This window comes from Schistocerca gregaria, chromosome 6 (assembly GCF_023897955.1).
Source record: "Schistocerca gregaria isolate iqSchGreg1 chromosome 6, iqSchGreg1.2, whole genome shotgun sequence".
NCBI classification, from domain to species: domain Eukaryota; kingdom Metazoa; phylum Arthropoda; class Insecta; order Orthoptera; family Acrididae; genus Schistocerca; species Schistocerca gregaria.
The window spans coordinates 445,325,447-445,342,179 of NC_064925.1; positions in this window are offsets into that span (position 1 = coordinate 445,325,447).

Genomic DNA, 16,733 nt, shown 5'->3' on the forward strand with positions numbered 1-16,733 from the left:
TAGCGTCAAATGCCACCTGACACACCATACAGCAATCTTTTCTAAATCGTTTTGCAACTGATGACCTTACTAGACGGTAAATTACAGAATCATCTGCGAACAGTCTAAGAGAACTGCACAGATTGTCACCCAGGTCATTTATATAGATCAAGAACAGTAGAGGTCTCTGGACGCTTCCCTGGGGAACACCTGATATCACTTCAGTTTTACTCGATGATTTGCCGTCTATTACTACGAACTGCGACCTTCCTGACAGGAAATCACGAATACAGTCGCACAACTGAGACGATACCCCATAGCTCCGCAACTTGATTAGAAGTCGCTTATGAGGAACGGTGTCAAAAGCTTTCCGGAAATCTAGAAATACGGGATCAACTTGAGATCCCCTGTCGATAGCGGCCATTACTTCGTGCGAATAGAGAGGTAGCTGCGTTGCACAAGAGCGATGTTTTCTGAAGCCATGCTGATTACGTATCAATAGATCGTTCCCTTCGAGGTGATTCATAATGTTTGAATACAGTATATGCTCCAAAACCCTACTGCAAACCGACGTCAATGATATAGGTCTGTAGTTAAATGGATTACTCCTACTACCCTTCTTGAACACTGGTGCGACCTGCGCCATTTTCCAATCTGTAGGTACAGATCTATCGGTGAGCGAGCGGTTGTATATGAGTGCTAAGTAGGGAGCTATAGTATCAGCGTAATCTGAAAGGAACCTAATCGGTATACAATCTGGACCTGAAGACTTGCCCGTATCAAGCGATTTGAGTAGCTTCGCAACCCCTAAGGTATCTACTTCTAAGAAACTCATGCTAGCAGATGTTCGTGTTTCAAATTCTGGAATATTACATTCGTCTTTCCTGGTGAAGGAATTTCGGAAAACTGCGTTCAATAACTCCGCTTTAGCGGCACAGTCGTCGATAACAGTACCATCGGCACTGCGCAGCGAAGGTATTGACTGCGTCTTGCCGCTTGTGTACTTTACATACGACCAGAATTTCTTCGGATTTTCTACCAAATTTCGAGACAATGTTTCGTTGTGGAACCTATTAAAGGCATCTCACATCGAAGTACGTGCCAAATTTCGCGCGTCTGTAAATTTTAGCCCATCTTCGGGATTTCGCGTTCTTCTGAACTTCGCATGCTTTTTCCGTTGCCTCTGCAACAGCGTTCGGACCTTTTTTGTGTACCACGGGGGATCCGTTCCATCTCTTACCAATTTATGAGGCATGAATATCTCAATTGCTGTTGCTACTATATCTTTGATTTTGAGCCACATCTCGTCTACATTCGCATAGTCAGTTCGGAAGGAATGGAAATTGTCTTTTAGGAAGGCTTCTAGTGGCACTTTATCCGCTTTTTGAAATAAAATTATTTTGCGTTCTTGGTAACTTTCTTAGCCGATTAGGTAACATATCTCAAATTAACGAAATATTGACATTTGTTGTTCTTGTATTTAGCCACAGAATTTTCAGAACATTCCTCAGTTAGCTGGAGTCGTTTACGACGTATTTGGGTCTGTCTTGTGTGTAAGCACACTGAACAAGAGATGCCAACACTATGTAACACCACCTCTAGGTTTGCTAACTGCTTCATCTAGTTGCAGAGACGATACACCTATGTTATATCTAGCTGAAGCCTCACATTGATGATGATAAGCCGTAGAATTACCAAGTTGCGAAAATCTTGATTGCTAGGTTTCATTTACTGGTGTAAATAGTCCTAAGTACTTCAATATTAAGGACAGCAATCAGACGTAAGATCTGTGTGTTGTGGTGCCGGACGTCGACTGTATCAGGATGACCAAATGTAGCGGGAAGACACCAAATACATTGGATGGGGGTGCCAGGAGCTGCCATATTAAAAGCTCAGTGATAATTGTCCAAATGATTTATTTGCTTCCACTAGAGTGCTCCGTTTACCTCGGTCTGCATCACAGTGCCCCACAATGCTGAGGAAGCATCCCAGTGGTCTGTGCAACGCAACTTTGTATCTTGCCGGGCTTGGCCAGCCCGCTGAGTTCTGATGACGTCAGGATGGCTGCACCAGCAACCATCTGTGCGGCCACCGTCCCCGATGACTCCGTGCCGCTGAACGGGAAGCTGTAGGCTGACCCCATTGCTGCTTTTTCCTCGCTGGCGTAGCTGAGAACGAGGCGGCAACGACGGCCCGCGATCTGGCGTCCGAATCTGCGGCCCTCGGCTCAGAAGTCTCTGGCATCTGTCAGGAGCAGAGTCGACTTCCTGTGGCAGCGAGCCTAAGAGTGGTCCTCCGCTGGCTGTCTGTGGACCCCGCATCGACCTCAGAGGGTCGAACCAAAGACCCACCATGGACTGGGACGCTGGCGCCACATGTGTTGCTGTGTGTAGCCTGGTGGCGTTATATGCCCAGCTGCCACACTTGAATGACTCTCATTAGAAAACAACACTCATTTATACTTGGCTGTGCACCTCTGTTTAGCCAAGCGTGTCACTTCGCATCACATATCCATAACACTTAGGTTGGCCAGTGGCCGTCTTCTGCTTGTTACTTGCGTCACAGAAACTGCTGTGTATGCCCTCTCAGGCAGTCCTACGCCCCAGTGGCCTCTATTTGCCTTCGCAACTGCTGGTATGCATAACTTACTGCCATCCGGCCTGAACCTGGCTGTAACTCGTGCTCTGAATATCGCACAAAACTAACTTTCCCTATCCTAAACGGTAGTGCCGCTACAGGTAGTTTATTGGAGCGGATCTAGATTTCAAATGGTTCAAATGGCTCCGAGCACTACGGAACTTAACGTCTAAGGTCATCAATCTCCTAGAACCTAGAACTACTTAAACCTAAGTAACCTAAGGACATCACACACATCCATGCCCGAGGCAGGATTCGAGCCTGCGATCGTAGCGGTCGCGCGTTTCCAGACTGTAGCGCCTAGAACCGCTTGGCTCGGCCACCCCGGCCGGCTCTAGATTTCAACTGCCACGTAGTCATCATTAGTCCAGCTGCCAACAAGTGACATGTACAGGACTATGAACACTACCAAGTGACATAGACATACACGTGACTGACAGAATTCCCTGTCAGTCCACGCATGCCCATGTCGTTTATTAGTGTTCATACGCCGATACATGTCGTCTGTTGGCAACTGCTCCGATAATTATGACAATAGTCGAAATGCAGATCTGGTCCAATAAACGATGGATTTTGCTACTGATTGGTGTCCTTTTCATACTAATGAAATTCTCAACTGAGGTATAAATGGTTCCAATTTAATACTAAATATTTTCTGTAGAGCAAGATGGGTGGACCACTCGTGACTCATCTCGAAACCTTAGTGCTCAACAACTGGGAAAGTGTGCAGCTTTGTGGACAGGCTGTTGTCGTCTTGGAAGAAGGGAGTATCCACAGAATACATTTCATGGAGATGTAGAATAAAACGTATAGCCTGGTCACCGAGAAATTTGAAGTAAATGTTCTTGTTCAGGCTCATGGTAACCAGATTGAGGAGACATAAATCACAGTAATATAACTCCCCCACAACATTACACAATCACTTTTTGTCTAAACTACCAGTTGATTAAAGTTATAGTGCAGCTGCTTACATAGGTACATTGTGGGAAGTCCGGTGTGGGCTGACATAATCGTACAGCAGCGTAACTTGGCAATACTCTGATGCATTAACGTGGAACACATCTACACAGGAAAAAAATTTGTTCCGGTTTTGGTCAACAGGTGCAACTCTGGCGCTACAAAGCGTCACATCGACGCCTCCGGTGCTCATATTCAACAAACTGTTTAAGCGGCAGTTCATAATGCCTTTATCATCTGTTTGACCTTTCCTGCCAACGTTCCGCTGGTAAATCATTACATGTAGAAACATTTCTATAGATGTGACTTGAATTCAAATGGTTCAAATGGCTCTGAGCACTATGGGACTCAACTGCTGTGGTCATCAGTCCCCTAGAACTTAGAACTACTAAAACCTAACTAACCTAAGGACATCACACACATACATGCCCGAGGCAGGATTCTAGCCTGCGACCGTAGCAGTCGCACTGACTTGAATTCACTGCAGCAGATTTTCACGTTATGCTCAAATCTGATTCTAACTTTTTTTTGGCATAAATCGGCTCCGTATTAATACATTAGAATATCTTCCACGGTTTGCTGCCCACAATGGACCTCTGTGAGTAGCTGAACTTTAGCTGTAATCACCGGGTACATCCTCAGCATACTGTGAGTTAAGCGCTGAGCCATCGGTGGAAATCAACGAAATGAATCGTCAAATCCTTAAACGTCGGATCACACTACACGCACATAGTCAATTACTGTCCAGTAGTCTGGTTTTCGACCTTTTGATGAGCTGTAACCTTATGTGCCGTTCTTTGCGGTGTACATAATTCGATATGTGTGCTGAAGCCATTCCCTTCGTGATGTTTGCTCGGAAACTCGTTGAGGTGGACCACTTCACGTTCTGTCTGCTATAAAACCGTCTCTGGAGCTTGTCGGTTGGGAATTTATTACGACCGCCGTTCTTACGCCGTATTTCGGGTTAGCGAACGGTATACCGTTCCTTGTAGACGCTCTGAACAACCGGCGTTCATGCGTTGAAAAAATGCCGCAACTTCTTTCATGGTGTGGTCATTGGCACATCCAAACACGAAAGCTCTCTTCTGAAATTTGTGTTATATGCTTACGTTGACTCAGCGCGCTGACTGGTTACGTCCGACCAGCAAAAAACCTATGACATCACTGCCGAAAGTCCTAGCGGTGGAAAATATTATCACTACCTCCTCCTTCCAATTTTACAACACCTATAAAGTTGCATGTGGATCAATGTGTTGTTTTAGACGTCAGTGCGTGCGACTGCTAGCGCGCGCGCACGTGTTTGTGTGTGTGTGTGTGTGTGTGTGTGTGTGTGTGTGTGCGTGTGCGTGTGCGTATTGGTGAGTTGGTTACAATGTAAGAATTTAGGTTCTGAACATTGAAATACTAGGCGGGAAAGAATTCAGCATATCTGTAAAATTTTTTTAGATATGTCATTACTCTCCAACACTGGAAGTTTTGTAGCCTATGTTAAGATGCGAAATTATATTTATGGTAACGAGGTACAACGTCAACATGCAATAAGAACTCACGAAAGGCAGGTCTCTGCTCTAGCACTGGAGAGTACATAAAGCGTGTCTTGGGGACACAACAATCTGGGCTGGATACGACGCATCCTAGTGTGGCAGCTAGCCCGACATTTCATTAGGGAAAAATACTACACACCAACGCTACATGATCCGTACGGCCCAGCAAACTCCGTGGAAGAGAAGCCAGAGATTATGGCGATCACACTAGCACTCTCATATCGAATCTACACTACTGGCCATTAAAATTGCTACACCAAGAAGAAATGCAGATGATAAATGGGTGTTAATTGGGCAAATATATTATACTAAAACTGACATGTGACTACATTTTCATGCAAGTTGTGTGCCTAGAGCCTGAGAAATCAGTACCCAGAACAACCACCTCTGGCCGTAATAACGGCCTTGATACGCATCGGCATTGAGTCAAACAGAGCTCGGATGGCGTTTACAGGTACAGCTGCCCATGCAGCTTCAACACGATACTACAGTTCATCAAGAGTAGTGACTGGCGTAGTGCGACGAGCCAGTTGCTGGGCCACCATTGATCAGACGTTTTCAGATGGTGAGAGATCTGGAGAATGTGCTGGCCTGGGCGGCAGTCGAACATTTTCTGTATCAAGAAAGGCCCTTACGGGATCTGTAACATGCGGTCGTGCATTATCCTGCTGAAAAGTAGGGTTTCATAAGGATCAAATGAAGGGTAAAGCCACGGGTCGCAACAAATCTGAAATGTAAGGTGCACTATACAAAGTGCCATCAATGCGAAAAAGAGGTGACCGAGACGTGTAACCATGGCACCCAATACCATCACGCCGGGTGATACGCCAGTACGGCGATGACGAATACACGCTTCCAATGTGCGTTTACTGCGATGTCGCCAAACACCATCATAGTGCTGTAAACAGAAGCTGGATTCATCTGAAAAAAATGACATTTTGCCATTCGTGCACCCAAGTTCGTCGTTGAGTACACCATCGCAACGCTCCTGTCTGTGATGCAGCATCAAGGGTTTCCGCAGCCATTGTCTCCAAGCTGGTAGTCCATGCTGCTGCAAACTTCGTCGAACTGTTCTCGGAGATGGTTTTTGTCTTGCAAACGTCCCCATCTGTTGACTCAGGGATCGAGACGTGGCTGCACGATCCGTTACAGCCATGCGCATAAGATGCCTGTCATCTCGACTACTAGTGACACGAGGCCATTGGGATCCACCACGGGGTTCCGTATTACCCTCCTGAACCCATCGATTCCATATTCTGCTATCAGTCATTGGATCTCGACCAACGCGAGCAGTAATGTTGCGATACGATAAACCACAATCGCGATAGGCTACAATCCGACCTTTATTAAAGTCGGAAACGCCATGGTGCGTATTTCTCCTCCTTACACGAGGCATCACAACAACGTTTCACCAGGCAACGCCGGTCAACTGCTGTTTGTGTATGTGAAATCGATTGGAAACTTTCCTCACGTCAGCACGTTGTAGGTGTCGCCGTCGGCGCCAACCTTGTTTGAAAGCTCTAAAAAGCTAATCATTCGCATATCATAGCATGCTCTTTCTGTCGGTTAAATTTCGCGTCTGTAGCACGTCATCTTCGTGGTGTATCAATTTTAATGGCCAGTAGTGTAGTTTCTTCCGATTCAGAATTCATATTTGAAACTAAACAGGTCTTTACACATCTTGTAGCCCTGTCAGCAAGCACCGAAATCAGACACATGACTGCACACAAAATGACACGGGATTTTGAGCCCCCCTAACCTCTGAAAGCTCCTGGACATGATGGCATTCAGAACCGTATCCTCCACGAGCTCACGGCTAAGGCTGTGGAATGCCTTACACACGTAACTAATGCCATCCTACAACAACAATTCCTCCCTGCCAATTGGAAGGTGGCCAATTTCCTGATGTTCTAGGAAGCCAAGGAAAGACACCTCTCTCCCTCAAAATTACATCCATCAGCGAGCTGAGCATGGTCAGCAAAGTTGTTGAAAAGGTAAAACTAAAACGCTTCACTCGGTTTTGTATCGACAATAGCACCCTACGCCCGTAGCAATTCAGCTTCACGAATCTACACTCCACAACACAACAATTCGTAAGAGTGCCAGAGTACATAACACATGTCTAAAACATGAACGAAGATCCAGGGACTGTGTTCTTGGACATCGAAAAGCCTTTCATAGTCTCTAGCACAACGGCCTCATGCGCAAAGTCATATACGCTGGGTTGCCCGACGGATTCGTATTTCTCTCATGCCCATGCGTCATAAACATACGTTTCGACACGGACATTTACAGCTTACAGTCACCCCAACACGTTATCCATCCAGTTGTACCCCTAGGCAGCGCCCTGCGTCAATTCTTGTTTCACCTCTACATTAATGTCATTCCAGCAACACGGTGGTAGCCATCTACATGGGTAACACTGCCATCCTTGCACAAGACTGGAAGCCATCGCACATTAACAACAGACTACAGACAGCACTCAGAAATGTTGATCGTCGGTGGGAGCGACGGCGTATTAAAGAAACGTCGAAAAGTGCGAGGAACTTCACTCACAGACTGAAACTACTGCGCAAACACCAAGACTGCAGACGGATAACACTACATACACGCCCAATACGGTTCTGGGCGGAAGTCAGATACCTTGACATCTGGCTGAACCGGAAGCTTACTGTGGCGAGGGGGAAGGGGGGAGGGCGACGGGGACACCACATACAATACATTACCAACAGAGCTAACGTGAGGCTCAAACAACTATGTCCAATGCTCAACAGGAATAGTACACTGAGTAAGAGGGTGTCTGGGTCCATGCACAGGACGCTGATTAGACAATTGGCGAAATACGCAGCTACTGTCTGGGCATATGCAGCGGATAAACACCTGAACCAGAGTCACAAAATACAGAACAAACTTCTACGCACAATTAGAAACGTTCACAGATGTACTACTACAGTGGATCTTCACGAAGACTACGGACTGGAGTCTCTCGGAGGTATTCACAAACAGGCCACACGACTGTCCAGAAAATCTAGATACTCGATCAGCCTTCACACACTACGTCTGGGGAACTGTCACAACCATAGATGGAAACAAAAGGGCCTAAAGACACTTTGTCTGACGAGCTAGCCATTTACGGTTTCTATGCTATCACGCGTCCGCCCCCGGTAACTGATTGGTCAGCGTGACAGAACGTCAAACCTACGGGCACGGGTTCGATTCCAGGCTGGGTTCAGAGATTTTCTCCTCTCAGGGACTGGGTGTTGTGTTGTCCTAATCATCATCATTTCATCCCCAACGACGAGCAAGTCACCGAAGTGGCGTCATATCGAAAGACTAGCACCCGGTGAACGGTCTACCCGATGGAAGGCCCCAGTCACACGACATTTACATTTTTATGCAATCACGGAAAGGACACAAGGCGATCCCCTGCATAACAGCTACTACAGCCAAAAGAACTGGCAATGGCAGGGAAGTCGAATGCAATATACAGACCAATTCCCAGCACAATATAAACGCGTCAGTTATTTCGTGGATCATCGAACTGACTAACATCTAACACATGACGGGATTACATCCAACTGCACTGCACCTTGCATGATATGGCGCAGGTAGGAAGAATCCGCTACTGCCCATTTTCCGACCAGACTGTGACAGAGTTTTCTTTCGCTAGGCACTTACCTTGGCACATTTTTCCCTCTGCCCTTCCGAACCGCTACTCGTCCTTCACTCGCGACCAACTCTATCTCCCGATGCGCCAGTATTAATGAGTAAAACTGCCAAGACGTACGGATAACATCACAGACCACATCCTGTGGACTCCTCGATTACAGACTAACAAACGCGGAGGTGACGGTAGAACGTAGCAAGGAGTGTTGTCGTTGTGGTAATTTATCTGACTTCGGAAAGGAAATGTTCATTAGGTTTCTGCGCAAGAGTCGAAGCATTTCCGAATGTTTGTAAACTGTTTGCGTGTCGCCGTGGTTAAAGTATACCGTGCACGGCGAAATGGCGCTATCCAAAACCAGCAACTGTGATGCACCACAAGCCATAGACGACAAGGGCGAACGCCCAGCTGCAGAGACGCATCAGGGAGGGTAGACGTGAAACTGCCGAGCAACTGACCGCCAAGATGAAACAAGGGCTATCAACAGTGTCTCCTCAACGACCGTTCAAAGAACGTTGATGCGTATTGACCTCCACAGTAAGGCCAGCCGATGTGGCCGAGCTGTTCTGGGCGCTTCAGTTTGGATCCGCGCGACCGCTACGGCCGCAGGTTCGAATCCTGCCTCGGGCATGGATGTGTGTGATGTCCTTAGGTTGGTTAGGTTTAAGTAGTTCTAAGTTCTACGGGACTGATGACCTCAGATGTTAAGTCCCATAGTTCTCAGAGCCATTTGAACCATTTCCACAGTAGGTACCTAGTTCTTGCACCCAGGCTGACTGCTGTTCATCGTCGACGAAGGCTGTAATATGCACTCCTATACCGCAGCTGGGCGCTCACAAATTGGGTCAAGTTGCCTTTTCAGAAGAATCACATTTTGTGCTTCATCTGAGTTAAACTTCAGAAAGGAAACACCTTCCAAGAATCATCGGAACAATCCAGGCCGGAGGAATGTTTTCGAGGCTTTCCCCGGAAAGCCACAATGGTCCACTCAAGTACCGATCTGCCCTTGGGGACTGTGTCGACCTGTACATTTCGATTGTGTTTCCTTGACACGTTGGCGTCTACCAAAAAAATGACCCTCAGTACTATGGGACTTAACTTCTGAGGTCATCAGTCCCCTAGAACTTCGAACTCCTTAAGCCTAACTAACCTAAGGACATCACATACATCCAATGCCCGAGGCAGGGTTCGAACCTGCGACCGTAGCGGTCCCGCGGTTCCAGACTGTAGCTCCTAGAACCACTCGGCTACTTCGGCCGGTTGGCGTCTACCTACAGGATCATGGAACGATTCATACAATTCGCAGTGTACGTGTGGTTCTAACAGCACCAGGATGAGTTAATCGTGCTACTGAACTATCCGGATTAGCACCCAGTCGAGAATCTGTGTGATGACCTCAATCGCGCTCCTCGCGCTGTGGGTAATGTGACCAGATCGTGTAGTTCTGCTTGCACCGGAACCTTTTTTTTTTTTAATTAACGTAATGACGAGCCCAATACTGTGTTTTGAGGGCATTCCATCTGAAGAGTGCCTACTGTGGCCTTTCGTTGTCACAGATTCACCGGATAAACAGCTGCACTCGCGCACGTTATTCTCCACGACTTGTGGTTGTCCAGGATAGTGTGGGATGCCGGAGAGACAGCATTACACTGCCATGCAGCTAGTCAAAATTATGGAAGTAAGCATACTGCTTAAATTACCTTCACCGGTTGAGCACACTGGCACGTTGTCACCTAAATAACTATAAATCTTAAGTTTCTCGAATGAGAATGTAGCTTACGTGTTATGTGTGAAACTATCAGATACTTACAACTGTATGTGTACTTGAAATGTCCCCTTAGAACAATTATACACGACTGTGATTAAACTGACACACAATATTTTTAGCACAACGCAATCTGACTTTCAAAAATCCCTACAAAAGAATGGCCCTGACTAACATTAACCTATACGTTTCACAAATCACTTACCTCACAAAAATCTTCGTTGCTCAATCTACTGCAATACTGCGAGTACCACTACTGCCAGCTAAATAAAAGATTCAAACTACGGAAGGCAGTAACTACTGATAGGTATAGTTAGCAAATGAAAGATTTTGATAGAGAACAAACAATCTATTTACCTTAATAGTCATAATATATATAGCAGTTCATGACATCCAGTCTTACAAATTACAAAACTCCGCCATCTCTCTCCCCACGTCCACCACTGCTTGCGGCTCACCTCCGACTGCGCAACGCTACGCGCTGTTAACATCCAGTTGCCCAACACTAGAATGGCGAGTATTACAACAATGCCAACCAGCCACAGACTGCACACGGCACAGCCAGTGATTTTCATACAGAGCGCTACGTAGTGGCGGTGTTACCAATAAAAAAACCTAAACAGCCTACTTACATACTGAGTAAGTGAACACCAAGTGCGGTGTTGTTGCTGCTTTTTTATGTATGCTGGTTAAAGCGTATACCAGATTCCATGCCAATCTGAACAGCTGAGGTCTTAGTTGAAGCGCTCTCCTACGAACTCTGGCGGCAAAATCCCTGGCTTCGCGTGTGCCCTGCTAAGCTGCTTTTGGAGGAGGGCGCCTGGCTAGATCCGCAATACTAGCAGCCTCGGAGCACAAACCGCAGACGCTCTGCTATCGCGGCAGCCAACACTGGCGTTACTCGCCTATCTCGCCGAAGCAGACCTCAGGCACAGCATACTCTCACTGTCTTTAGAGACGACGATTTATCACCACCCAACTTACCACAGCCATACATGTAACTAACTCCAGGTATTCTCTCTCTCTCGCTCTCTCTCTCTCTCTCTCTCTCTCTCTCTCTCTTTCTTTCTTTCTTTCCCCCTCTCTCTCTGCTTCTCTCATCCAGGAACAGTCTGAGTGGAATAAGCTATTCTTTATTTACTACTTACTTGTTTCATTAATTTTTTGTACAGAAAATCAATGAAGCTCATGACATTTATACGCCATAGCGTAGACAGTTTGTAGCCTTACGAGTAGTAATGGATTAATGTGACATTGTGTACAAGAAATAGTGATTTCTAATCAGTATTCTATTTTATGAAAGGAGGTAAAGCTCCTTATACAATTTTTGGTAGTATATTCCTTTGGAGATGGTTTAAGTATAACCTTTGTGGCATTCTGGATTGATGTGTAAATTTGTAGCATTTTTCCTTAAGTTCACCATATGCACATCACAAAGACGTTAGTCATCAATAATATATTCTCCTCCACTATTTACAACAGCCTATCAACGTTGGGATAACTTTTCGGTTCCACGACTGTAGAAATCAATCGGTTTTGAGGTGAGCAACACATCGAGCCACGTTCGGAGCACATTTTCATCCGGAAAGGAAGTTCCTTCAAGGTTGTTCGATCGAAAGCGGAAAAGGTGAAAAACTGAGGGCGGAAAATCATTGTCTATTAATGCCTTTAAACGATTTGCTTCAAACTCCGAGGTCTTTCTCAACGTGGAGAGCCACTGGTGCCAAAACAATCTTCTTTAAAATGAGAAAACCGTTTCCTTCTGTGCTTTGTACAAAGAGCATTATAATGGTTTTGATTTATTCACTTCCCACCTCATTTTCTAGCCTCCACAACTCCAGTCACTGTCTCCAAATCATAAAATAGCAATATAAAAACTCAAATAGCAACATTGAACTACAGATAAAGAATGACAATCGATAAATGAACTCACAGCAACCGAAACAAAACCGGAATAGCAACACGGAAGACCAGTAATCCTCGAACTTAAGCACCAACCTAATAGTTATTATTATGTGAATACATAACGTAATTTTTCTGTTTTTTTTTTCATTCGTGGAACGAGACATATCCTGTTTTCATAAAATTCCGGAAATTTTGAAAATAAAATTAAGTGCAGCAGTGCAAGATCAGTATATTTGTCAGGGCCTGGCTCTTTGTTTGCCACAATGACATTTATTAAACCCAGTAGTTTTGACAATGTGGGTTTTTCGTTCGAGTAATAGTGAGCTTTTATAGGCATTAAATAGTTGTGACTGGTGACGTCAGTTTCCAATATTGTGGAGTTATAGCGGACCGATTAGAGTATTAATCGATATGACATATGACAATAATAAGACAATAAGTAAAATAGAGAAAGATGCTGAATGGAAAGGAAAACAATTGTGTTCTAACTGTAGTGGACACAGGAAGATCCTGAGGAAGATCCCAGTAGAGGGGTCGAAACGTCGATTATTTTAGAGGAAATATAACGCTACCCCACAGGATTTTAAATGCAGACACAGTTCTATTTACGTACAATGCTCGGTTTGAATTACAGAATGTAAACCAATCTCTCACAAGTGATGGTTTGAATTAAATACCTAATTATACAGATAAGTGAAATCGAAACTGGAGCAGGGACAATGGACAGTAACTAGCTTACAATATTCCCATGTTTGCTTGAGGGTCAGCTCTAATTTATAATTAAGTGAACTTCCAAATGCTTTAATGAAACTTTCGACAAGCGGTGGAAGCCTGCAGGGTCAAAATCAAAGAAGACGGGGGCAGTGGAGCAAATCTGATTGTGTAATTCGGGAACGACAGGGAGAGTGGGAGAGGTTTGAAAAATAAAAAGCACAATTTACGAAGAACTACAGCAGCTTATCATTGTTAGTTTGTATGACAAAGAATGAGTTAAGTAAGTGAAAGAGTGAGAGTGGGCTAGCTTCCTTTTAATTTTTTTATTTAATATCAATAAGTTACAGTATCCTGGGATCCGAAGGCAGTTAACTGAATTGAATCAGGAATTATAAGATCTATCAGTGCTGTCAGAGTTCACAAAAAATAAAACCGAAATGAAATACGACCGTGGTAGCAAATGGAAGTAGATGTTATTCAGCAATATAGCTAGAGAGGAAATAGCAGGAAGACGCGACGTAATTGTTATCTGTTAATTGACAGTAGATTTTTACGCAGTTTACCTTTCCATCAGACGCTGAGTTTGGTTTCATATCTAGTATTAACGAAGCCCTCTTCATCGACTATAACGAATAGAAGTTTTCCATAGGCAAATCTTGCCAGTTTGGTGGCACGTATTTGGTGTGTTACAGCCACCGATTGTTAAAAACGAACGATGTGCATACAATTAAAGCAGCTTCTACATTTCTTGAAATTGGCAGTATTCCTGAACTTATAATAAAAAGATCCATTTCAAGCTGTGCTATGTACAGGAATGGTTTACAAAAGAGTCATTCAGTACTCTTCTGCGAGAAAGGGAGTTCCCGCCACTCATGTCAAACAATTTGGTTGCGTCTACTGGCTCTGCTGATGACCAATATCACATTTCGAAATCGGACGTTGCCCTGCGATACATATGTGATCCGAAATATCTAATATATTTAATTTTTAATACAAGTTATATATACCGAAGCGCCAAAGAAACTGGTATATACATGCGTATTGAAATACAGAGATGTGTGGACAGGCAGAGTACTACACTGCAGTCGCCAACGCCTATATGAAACAACAAGTGTCTGACTTAGTTACTGGATCTGTTACTGCTTCCTCAACGACAGGTTATCAAAATTTTAGTGAGATTGAACTTAGAGCTATAGTCGGCTCACGAGCAATGCGATACAGTATCTCCGAAGTTGCGGTGAAACAGGGATTTTCCCGTACGACCATTTCACGAGTGTGCCGTGAATATCAGGAATCCGATAAAACATCAAATCTCCGACGTTGCTGATGCCATAAAGAGATCCTGCAAGAAAAGGACCAACGACGACTGAAGATATTCGTGCAACATAACTGAAACCCCTAAGCAAATTGCTGCAGATTTCAATGCTGGGCCGTTAACAAGTGTCAGTATGAGAACCATTTAAAACTCACTTGTGCGGGCCAGTCGACACCGACATTGGACTGTTGGTGACTGGAAACATATTGCCAGGTTGGTCTCGTCTCGTTTCAAATTGCATCGAGCGATGGACGTGTACGAGTGTGGAGGCAACCTCTTGAATCCATTGACACTACATGTCAGCAAGGGACAGTTGAAGCTAGTGGAGGCTCAGTAATAGTGTGAGACGTATGTAGTTCGAGTGATATGGGACCCCTGATACGTCTAGATACTACTCTGACCGGTGACACATATGTAAGCACTCTGTCTGATCACCTGCATCCATTCATGTCCGTTGTGCATTTCGACGGACATAGGCCATGCGACACCCCACAGGTTCACAATTGCTACATAGTGGCTCCAGGGACACTCTTTTGAGTTTAAACAGATCGGTTGGCCACCAGACTCCCCAGACATGAACATTATTGAGCATATCTGGAATACCTTACAACGTACTGCTTGGAAGAGAATCCCACCCCCTCTTAGTCTTAGGGATTTATGGACAGCTCTGCAAGATTCATGGTGTCTATTCCCTACAGCACTACTTCCGACATTAGTCGAGTCCATGCCAAGTCGTGTTGCGGACGTGTGCGTGCTCCCGGGGACCCTAGAAGATATTAGGCAAATGTATCAGTTTCTTTGGCTCATATATATATGTCCGTTTGTGTGTAGGTTGGTCATGTAAGGATCCCGATAAGCCTGCTTGTTATAGAAAACTTCCATGTATGATTCTTTTTATTTCGTTTCTTTTCCAGCAAGAAGCATGTTTCGTAGACAACAAGATCACTCAGATGCCTGTAACCAAATTTGTAAATTGTGGTATTTATAGAAAAGCGCTTTTTGTTGTTTCTATTTGCAAATTGGACTTAGATTTCTTTAGCCATTGGCTATAATTCAATAGTTCAGGCACTTACATCTTTTATTGGTACGTATCTCGTGTTTCACTGGAATATACTCCGATTAGTCTTTGACTGCATTTCCGTTTTTACAATATATGTTTGGGAGGCCTCCCCCCTCTTTTTTTTAACATTGCGCCAGTATTTGACTCCAGTTTCCTAATCTCTTGCAATTAAGCCTGTACCACATGCAGCAGGTAAACAGTCCTTTTTTCACACCACCTTTCTCACTTTAACTCCTTAACTGTTTGAACGGTGACGAGTTTTTTGTGTGACATATTTCATTTTCAAACTAGGAAAATTCGGTCTCCGAATCAAAATGTCTTCATTCCTATTGTTACTGTTATTACTAATACTATTCAATAAGGATGATCCTCTTTTAAGACTACGCAAAGTACTTAAAAATATTGGCTGGTTTTCCTCTGTGCACATATTGCTTTCATTTGTTTGCTGTGAATGTGTTTTACTCGCTTCAGACAGTTTCTAAGGCATTCTTCTTCGGTTAGTCCCACTGGTCAACTTCAAACTGCTCAATATTCGATCGGGAAATTTTTATGCCGTTTAACTTCATTCTTATCTTCAGAAAATTCAAAATTCACGTAAGTTGCTTTTTTTTTGTCTAGTGTCTCCGATACGGCCATGCGTTTCCTAGTGTTACAGTGAACGGTTGTGCCCTGTTTGATCCTATCTGTATATTTCAGTTTGGTTACTCCATTTGCATGCTACATATTTTTCAACATTTTTCTTTTCTTTATTTCCACAGTTATACATTGAAGTCATTCACTGGGAACTTGACGTGACTTCGTGGAACTTCGGATACTCTTTATTCCACTTTCTGCCAGTTTCTATTAACTTTCTCCAGACTTGTGAGCGTTTGTTGCTGTATATCACACTTCCGCTAATGTAACAAGCTCTTAATGTGTTTCGCATTTGTTACAGAATGCAGCACGTTTCTTTTGACGGTTAATGGACTCATTTGTGCTGGGTGTTTTTCAAGTTCCTTCATATAGTCTGGTGTTGTAGTTCTTTTGTGTGTGTGTGTGTGTGTGTGTGTGTGTGTGTGTGCGTGTGTGTGTGTGTGTGTGTGTGTGTGTTCGTTTCCTCTGGCTCATGTGGTGTTACCACTTGTTAGAGCGAATGAGAATTCGATTTTTAAATATCATTGTGACTCTGAGTGTTGTAACTTACATGCTACCAA